The 9,722-nt window shown below is 43.1% G+C and overlaps 1 protein-coding gene across 2 annotated transcripts in view; it reads right to left on the bottom strand.

Moving 5' to 3' along the window:
- COL8A2 (collagen type VIII alpha 2 chain) overlaps window positions 1-9,722 on the bottom strand; it is a 194,666-nt gene that overhangs the window by 129,209 nt on the left and 55,735 nt on the right. Inside the window, exon 5 of one of the 2 annotated variants that reach the window (XM_081921467.1) lies at window positions 8,924-9,091. The gene's annotated coding sequence lies outside the window, so the exon portion shown is untranslated. Of the gene's footprint in view, window positions 1-8,923; window positions 9,280-9,722 lie in introns of those variants that run through there. The other variant, XM_081921466.1, reaches the window with a different exon arrangement.

The raw sequence follows: 9,722 nt of genomic DNA, 5'->3' as shown, positions 1-9,722 counted from the left end.
CCAGAAGCGGCTTAGTCATGCTGGCCACATGATCCAGAAAAACTGTATGCAGACAAACAGTGGCTCCCTCGGCCAGTAAAGTGAGATGAGCGCCGCAACCCCAGAGTCGTTCGTGACTGGACCTTAACTGTCAGGGGTCCTTTACCTTTTATGGGGTGGGGAAGGACTTACAATTGCAATGACAGACACATACAAATGCATATTCAAGTGCATCCATGCATGCAGATTACTAAGGAAATGCAGAAAATTGCTCTGAGATCTCTTGGTGAAAGGTGGGTAAGATATCTAACAATAGCAGAATACATGGAAAGTGAGAGAACTCTTGTCACCTGCAGAAATTCCTAAGAATTCTCAAAGATTATACATAAAGGTTCTTACATCTGCAAGCTCCTTTAGTACCCTTGAGAGCAGTTCATCAGGCTCCGGAGATCTGAATTCATTTAAAGTAACTAAGCGTTCCCTTACCACCCCTTTTCCTATCCTGGGCTACAGCTCCCTCCTTGCATTGTTTATTGTTACCACCAGGTTGGGCACTGATTCCCTTTTGGGTGAACACAGAGGCAAAGTAGGCAGTTTGCAACAGGGAATTTCATTAGCGCAAGCAGTTTCTGAGCTCTGGGCGAAATACTGCGCCTAAGATTTCAGATTAAAACTGAAGTGGAAGGAAAGGAGGACGTTTTTCTGCTTCCCCACTACCAGCTACTCTCTGAAGACTGGAGGAGAGACCCTCTTAAGAATATTAGGGAGGTGGGCAGGGGAAGGACCAGAACACGTGAAAAATGAACATAACATTTTAGATGCCTTTGTATTCTTGTTATAAAAAAGCATGCCTGGACATTTCGTTGCTGCACCCATGACCTAGGTTTAAGGTGCCATTTAGCTCCTAGCTTTCATATCTCAGTTTCTAACACTGAGGCTATGCAGGGTGGAGAGCAGCCAGGTACACTTGCCCTGGGCCTCGGAGGGCTAAGCCAGCCTGCCAGGGACCAGCTGCATTTTTGTTTGAGTTCATAGCTTTATTCTAACAAGACTCCCACCTCAGGCCTCAGACAAGCTCTGCGTGGTCCTGACACCAAGCCATGGTTTGCCTTAGCGTGACATGTGAACCAGGCTTGAGAAGGTGAAGTAAAGGGAAGATAAAGGTACACCAGAAATTGTGGTCTTTTAAAGGCTGGTTCTAAGACACCAGATGTGGACTGCACAAAGGGCATAGTCTGGAACCTATGGGGGTCACCTAAGCATAATGCCATGCATTCCTCAGGAGGGGAGGCCAAAATGCTGACAAAAGACTATGCTAAGAGATCAGAAGCCAACAGCTGCTGAAGTTCTCTCCTCACAATTTGGAAACTTGTCAAAAGAGAGTGTGTATGCAGTTAGTGTGTGAAAGGAGAGGGACCTCACGACCAGGCTTGCTATGCTGAAGCAGTGCCAAAGCATAGAGGCTAGAAAACACCTAGAGTTCACCCCTGTGAATAAACTTTCAGCACATTTAGAACTTTATTACTCTAAACTCATACACATGCAGAGCCTACCACATCAGCATCCATTCACACAGAATTTCACATGAATGGAATATATGAATCACTGCAAAGAACTGCAAGACATTCAAGTACAGATAAACTGAGTTCTTCCTACTGAAATCTAGCCATGTGTAGTCCAGTTCACAACAGGGCTGGAAACTAATAATTCAAAATATTCAAGTTTTGTTTTAAAGAGATGGTGGCAGGGAGCGCAGGGATTGAGAGAGAGAGGAGAAGAATAACAGTAGCTCTCTTTTTTTTCACTGAAAGAAAAAACAGACCAGGACATTCTGCTCAGCCAGGACCTGTGCGACACGGAACGGGGCTTCTCCTTCCGTCTGCTTTAAAATGTGACAAATTCCATACTTCAAGCATCATGCTTCTTTTCCGAAAAACTTGACAAAACTCCTCACAGCTCTCGGAATGCAAGTTTGATGGTGCTTTTTGAAAAGAAAAGCAACAGAGTTCCAACAGGCTTCCCGGGGAAATATTTTTCTCAGAAACGGAATGCAAAAAAAAGGAGGGGGTGGTAAAAGTAAAGCCCTATACTCCAAGCTTCTCAAAAGCTGAGACCACTGAAATCTCAGACAGTTGCTAGCATAAGGGTCAGCAAGCAATGGACCATGAGTTAAATCCAGACCTTTGAGAGGTGCTGTTTAACCCCCTCCAAGTGCCAAACACAAAGAGGTGTGGAACAGCAGCATCTGGGTTAAAGCAGCAGAGCGATGGATTACCTGTACAGTAGGCTGCATCCCAGACACATAAAAGTCAGTGGTTTTTAGACACACATCTCTCCATCCAGGCAAGCAAGAGGTATTATTATCAGAGTTCAAGAACACCCTCTAAGCAGGGAAAAGCACTAATGGAATAGTGCAGAGGGCCAGTGCAATGTGCGGCCTGAGGAGAGTTCCAAGGGGAACACAGAGAGACTTGAATGGCCAAATTCAGCTCTCAGTTCCCTACCCTGCAATAGGACATCACACTGTTTGAGGAAAGGAGCCATGGCCTGCTAAGCCTTGCCCTCTCCTCAAAAATGGCCCTTCAAACCATCCCAAAAAAAGCCCATGCAACAGGGAAAAAGAGTGTCATGCTCTTCTGGGAAGAGAAGGGCATAGCAGTTGTAAAGTACATATTCAGCACGCAGAACATTCCATAGTTCAAGCCCTGAAGTCTTCAGCTCAAAGGATCAAGTAGCAGGCGATGGTAAGGCCCCCTAACAAAATCCAGTCATGGCCAGGTGGCTAGAAAGATTGAGTAATGCAGCTTCATGCATGTTCTAAAGAAGCTGCTGACCAAACTGTTAGGGGGAGCATGAACTTGTCCCTGGCATCTCCCAATTCAGATTTTATGGCTACTGTCATGGTGACAATGCTAATCCTTCTTCCTTCCTTGGGAAGGAAGTGTAAAAGGGAAGGAAGAAAGCCCATATATTTTGCACACTGTCTTGTGAAATTGCTCCTTTGACCTGCTTGGCCCAGCCAGAGAAGGTATGTCACTGTTTTAGTTTTACCAGAGCTCTGTTCACATGATCAAAAACAAACAGTGCTAGGTACTCTTTACTGAGGACCAAGTGCCTTATTTCCACTCCATATTCATTCTCTCTCTCTCTCTCTCTCTCTCTCTCTCTCTCTCTCACACACACACACACGCATTCAGTAGTATCTTACCCATAACAAAAATCATATATGATTGGCACTCCAGAGTTCTACACCTCTCTTTGATGTGCAAAGGGGTCTCGGGATGGGGTGTCAATGGTGTCAATATTTACTCGAGCAAAGCGCTCAGAAGTAGGCGCCTATATTGATCCATACACTTTGCCAGCCATGAGAATAAAACCATCAAAAGCCAGCCAAATAGTTGTCACTTTGCTAGAGTTTGCTTCTTCTTTTTCTTCCCCCTTTCTTTTTTTAGTGGCCTGTCCAGCTTTTCAATGCTTGGGTCACTTGCCAGTCCAGGCTATGAAAAGGGCCAGTGACCTGAGAGGAACTCTGCGTGCTCCCTCTTGTCTAAACTAGCAGATGTGAACTGCAGGACCAATATATTGGGAGAAGGAAAAGACTCCAAGCAGTAGGTTTGGAGGCCCCTTCCCCACAGAGGCCATCAGGCCATCTATTTGTTCATCTTTCAAACTAAACAGTATTTTTGGGTGAAGGAAAAAGGTACCAAGAAGCAAAAACTACTAAAGTAAGACTGGGTCCATGAGTGACATGCTAATTTTTCCCATCCAGAGCCCCGGAAGCCAGGAGCTGGAGCTGAGGGATGGGGTGCAGGAGGAAGATCATAGGCGTAGTCAGGGGGGCAGCTGCCCCCTAGAACAAGTAAAACAACAGAAATACTTAACTAACTGACCAATCAGATCGGTTCTGCCTCCCCTAACAAAAGTCCTGCTCCCCCTAACAAAGTCCTGCCCCCCCAACAAAAATCCTGGCTATGCCCATGAGGAAGATGATTCTGTTCTGTCTTTTAAGCAAGAGAAGAGAAAGACCCTAGAATTTATATCAGGCCTGGCTAATCCAAAGGTCTCATAGTGCTTGCCAATCACAGAGGCTGATGTAGCACAATTCTATTCTTTTCTATTCCTGAATCATAGAAACTGAGCACAGGCAACTGTGGGTAATTCACTACATCAGATTCTAGGAGGTAAACATGGTCAGTTACCAACAAGGGAAGAAGGAGAAGCATGGTTCTGGGTTCAAATTCTAGTTGAGCCTTGGAATCAAGTGGACAGCCTCTATCTGTCATGTGGAAATATAACATTCACCATATAAATGAGAAAAATGAAATCACTTTATATTTTTAGCACGCAGATATATATCCTTCTCAAAATGTACTTGATACATCTTTTCAATCATTAAGAAAAGGTTGATGCTGAGTCTTTCAGTTTTACTTTTGTAAAGAAGGGCCTTTTCAAGTAAAGATAATGTATTCTTTTTCTTGCTGCCCTCCAGAAACAGAAACAGAAGGCAGTTAATATTCCAGCCCACAAACTGACGGGAGTTTCTTGCAGTAACATTCCATGTGGCACTGTTCTCAACATGGTTTTGCTATTGATGCTTCAGGAGTGCCAAAAACAGGGGGCTATCTGCCATGTAATGTAGCAAAAGGTCGTAACAGAGAAATATTTACTAGATTCCAAACTTTCCTAGTGTTGAGATTGCAAGTCGCAAACTGGAAAGGCGAGTTAAATCCAACAATAAAAAAAGAAAAGACACAGAGTTATAATTCTGGAGAACATTCTTTGAGAGGTCAGTAAGTCTACACAAGGCCCCTTGAGAGATGAGGAGGAGTTGTTCCTCATTGGAAGAGAACGTATGTTGCATCCAAAAGGTTCCAGGTTCAATCTCTGGTATCTCCAGATAGGTCTGGAAAAAGACTCCTGTCTCAAAATGTGGAGAGCTGATGTCAATCAGGTATAGATAAGACTGAGCTACGTAGGTCAACATTCTGAATAGTATAAAGCAGCTTCTTATATTCCTCTGACACATCTAGCAACCTGGGCAGGAGAGCCATCATATTCCCTTCTAACCTCCTCAGCTTGTAGCCGGAATACATCTCTGTAACTCCTTTTTCCCAGTGTCTGGAAAAAGTCCAGCAATATGTCACAATAAGAAGCAGGACACCTCTGTGCACATACAGACATGTACAATACCCCTGCCATTAGAAGTCAAGCATGTCACTTAACTAAAAATGAAATAAAATTCATCACAAACTGACCCCTTTCTTCTTCTTTTTACAAAAATCCAAAATGTAAATACTGGAATTGTTTTCTGGCATGCTGAAGTCTTGATGACAAATGATAAGGCAATCAAATGAAATGTCACCTTACTAAATGCTTGAAAGTCTGACAGTTCTATAGGCACTTTCTTGTCAATAAGTTCCACTGAACCCAATGGATGATATTCAACTAAGTTTTACTCCAGGTTACACCCACTACGATTAATAAACATGACTGAGTTAGGTGCATTGACTTCAATGGGTCTACTCTGAATAAAACTTAGTTGAATACCACCCAATGTGACTTACTTCTGAGAAGACACAAATAGTGTTGCACTTTCAGGCCCATATTTCTAAAACTGCCTAACCAGTAATGTTCCTACCTGGGAATTCTGTAAAAACATAATAAATGGGTATTGCTTCAGGACAGTGATTTAGAATTCAGTAAACATTCCTGAATTAGAAGTGTTTTACATGCTTGCATTCTTTGCCAATGCTGCCAGATTTCGCAGGGAGGTGGAGTTCCATGGTTTCATGCTTTCAAAAGGCAAGAAAAAGGAGCCAGGTGTCAGGATCTGGTCTACACAATACAAACACAGCCTCCCAAGCCTCTTGTAGCTCTCGTTACTCCCGGCCCCGCATTGTGATACATGAATCACCCCATGACAGGAGAACTGGATTTCTGACTATAGTTCATTTATTTATCTTACACACACACACACACACACACACACACACACTCCCTATTTCTCCCTCTCTAAGTTCTGATAACTTCCTCTGGTAGAAAGCTCAGGAAATTACACTCCAGAACTGTATTTATAGCGTAAACAGAACAAAAAAATGCATTTATAAAAACACTCGCTGGGAATCTCTACTTCAGCCCAGTTCATCAGCCAGCAGTGACATACCTCTCAGCTTTTAAAAGGTGTCTTGCTGATGGAGCTGGTGCTTCTTTACAGAGCGCATAGTTTATCTGTGGAATTCAGTGCCACAAGATTTTGTCACTAACAAGGATGGCTTTAAAAGGGGATCAGACAAATTCAGCAGGTTAGCCACTGCGGGAAACAAGATGCTATGCTAGACGGGGCTCAGAGAGGCTCATCTTATGTCAATTAACTGTCTTTGACTTTCTCAGAATAAAGGGTATGTTCATACTAGTGGTTGAAATACAGTGAGGTCATCCCCTCCGTTTGCGTTTCAAGCCACATTTGCATGGAATTGTTCACATCAGAGAGGGGGCAGAGATGTCTTCACCCAACGCACACAACCTTTTTAGTTTCCACGCCCCTGTAACCCACCCCCACCCCAGAACTCCCTATTCTTTAACCTGTCATCTGCGTACATGTGCTCACTGCCCCTGCACAACGACTGTCATGGTACGTTCACGTTACTGCTTACTCCACATTCAGCTTCCTAATCAGATTGAAGCTTGTTTCAAAAAACACACACCAAAAAGCAGTATTTGTCAAGAAACTACAGGATCAATATGGATTGTGGCGAATGTGCAGCTTCAACAGTTAGTAGTGGAAGCACCCTGGATGCAGAGTAAGCGCTAATGTGAAGATACCCAAAGAGAGTTCAGCTCTGGCAAACTTCCCTGGAAGAAGCAGCCCACAATATGGAGAGGGAAGAGGAGAGCAGCCAATCCCACCGAAGTGCCTGAGAAGCTAACAACAGGAATATGCATTTTAAGGAATGGGAAAGAATTCATCTCTCCTCAAATTGCACTATTTCACACTTTCCTTGTACAGAGAAATAGACAAAAAAGTATGTGATGTGAATTTGGGCAACAAAAGGCCTAGTAGCAAGATTGGCTCTGTCTGTGGATGATATTCCCTCATCTATGAATGAATTGCAAGCTTCCTGACTCTGCACATTTTGTTCTGCTGTAGATTGAAAGGGAACAATCCAAACCCCTTTCTTCAAACCAGGATTGTATTAAATACAGCTGAATTTGAATCAGTGCCAAGTCTCAAATACATGATGTATTTATAAAGGAAAATAATTTATGTGCAAAGAAAGAATTGAATTCTCTCATTAGGGAGTAACTACAAGCAACAATATTCAGGTTGACTTGATCCCCTGGCATTTAACTATTTTAGAAATTTAAGTAATGCTATGAAATTGCATCTATTCCAAGCAGCAAATCATATGCAAATGGAAAAGGTAAGATGTTAAATTCACCACCAAATCAAGATGAACCAAGTGTGCCACTGCAGACGACTCCTGAGCCTTTCAACATTCATTGTACAACACAGGGCAGGAACCCAGATTGGCAAATTATGTCATATTTTTAAGGAACAATCCTTATTCCACAAAAACCACAGCTCCATAGTACACTGACATGTCCATAAATCTACGACCCATTTTCCATATACTCAACAAAAATACATTAATCTAACCTTCCCGGTTACATTAAAAGGAGCTTTCTCCTGTCCCATGTAAGTTTACTCTACCCAGCTCCTCACAGACTCACTAGATAAAAATCCAGAGTAGAAGAAGCCAAAAAGACCAAAGACCACCCCCTCTTGAATGCCTTTATAAAACCAATACCCCACATAGCTCTGAAGAGTTCACACACCCTTACTCCATACAGCCCCATATAATTGACACCATATAACCCGATTCAAACAAGTTACACTTGTCATGTAGGAAGGCTGGCAGAAGAAACTGGGATTCCAGCTTTGTTTGTTGTGTTAGCATCCAAATGCTAGAAACTGCAGCCAGCAATGCAGACTTCATGGCATAATCCTTCAGTGGGAAGTTCTCCTGCATAAGCCCCAGGGAAATTTATTCATTTGCATACATAGTGCTTACAGGGGAGCCTGTCTCACTGGATTGTGGCCCTTTTTGGTCAGAGCCACTTGTTGACAGATCCAGTGTTATGGGTTGTTGTTGCTTTTTAAACAAGTACTAAAAAAAAAACTCTGGAATTTGCTGGCCTTATGATTTATTAAACATTTGCTTACAGCAAAGCTGCTTGTCATGAACAAACTCCCTCTAATCTGCTGATTATTCATTATTAGCATTAAATTATCGACATTGCCTAGGACTGGAAGAGTTCAATTTAGCAAAGCACTTCCTGACTTGATTTGCCTATCAGACTATAAAAAGTGTAACCAGCTCCAATTTTCTCTTTTTAATTTTTAAATGAACAGCAAAACACAAGAACGAAAATTGTTGGGATGCAGGTAAAATTATCAACCGGCCAACTTCTCTCTATCAGAACTCAACATTCATGTTGAATTTTGAGACTCCCCTTGGACCTTCAGCTTCTACACACAAACACACACACACCATACGAACACCCCACACCCTTAGTTAAAATAGATAAATATGCCCCAGATATTTAAAGCTGGCTCAGCGGAATAGCAAACAAAAAAAAAAAAGAGAGAAAAGAGAGGAAAAAGTCAGTGACAAACTCAACGCATTTTACTGGGGAAAAAGAAAGAAGGGGAAATGAGTGTGAGATAAAGAGTTCTAAAATACCTTCTGGATTTATTTATGTATTAAAATTAGACCATATTTTAGAGGGGGGAGAGGAGAGATGGAGAAAGTATAAAGTTGCCTGTGCATAAAGCAGAGCGGAGCAACCAGGCAAAATCACTGGTCCCTGAAGGAAATAAATATATACAGATAACTCACGCGAAATTCAACATGTGACAGAGAGAAAAGAGGAGGCACCTTACCTTGGGGTGGGGGGAGTGGAGAGAAGATGTGGGGGGAGGCTCTCTCAGGCTGGCAAGTGGGGGGCAGGAGAGGCCGGCAGGCACTTGCGAAGTCGCTCTCGAGGGCACAGCCTGCTACTCCATGGGAACTGCAGCTGCTGCCCCGCTCCTGAGGGCTTCAAGAGGCACCTTAGAGCAAAGGGAGGGAGGAAGGAGGTGAAGAAGAATGAGCGAGGAGGACCGGGCACAGCCAGCCAGCCAGGGCTGCGAATGAGCGCGCGGAGGGAGCTAACAGCTTTTCACAAGCTCCTTCTTTTTTTCTTTTTTTGGACGGGCGAATTCAGCTCAGGAGGGCTGGGTTGGCTGGTTGAATTTTTTTTTTTTTTAAGTATCTCTCTCTCCCCCTCCTTTTCTCTTGAGTGGCTTCCAGCTTCTGAATTGTTTTTCCTTTACACAGACGCAGGAGGCGGGAGTGTGTTATTTAAGCCACAACAAAAAAAAAATAAAGTTATCGTCATAATAAACTTCTCCCCCCCCTTTTTTTTCTTTTTTAAAGCTGAGGAAATAAGCTCTCTTTTCTCCCCACGCTCCAAATGCACACATGCACACACCTTCTCCTTCAAAGCTGTATGATGTTTATTCCAACACGGGCTGCTTCCTTTAGCTGACCAAATGACGTTCTTTAATTTTGTCACCCAAGTGACCAATAAACCTAAAAATCATGCCCCCACCCCAAAAAGGAGGCAAACCTTGATGGAGAAAGGGGTTTTTTTGAAGTTGCCTGCCTGCCCTTCTGTAAAGTGTGACAAGCTCGACCAAA

Source organism: Podarcis melisellensis (genome assembly GCF_964234715.1).
Source record: "Podarcis melisellensis genome assembly, chromosome: 8".
In the NCBI taxonomy this organism is placed as follows: Eukaryota; Metazoa; Chordata; class Lepidosauria; order Squamata; family Lacertidae; genus Podarcis; species Podarcis melisellensis.
This window is presented reverse-complemented; position numbering and strand designations above follow the sequence as displayed.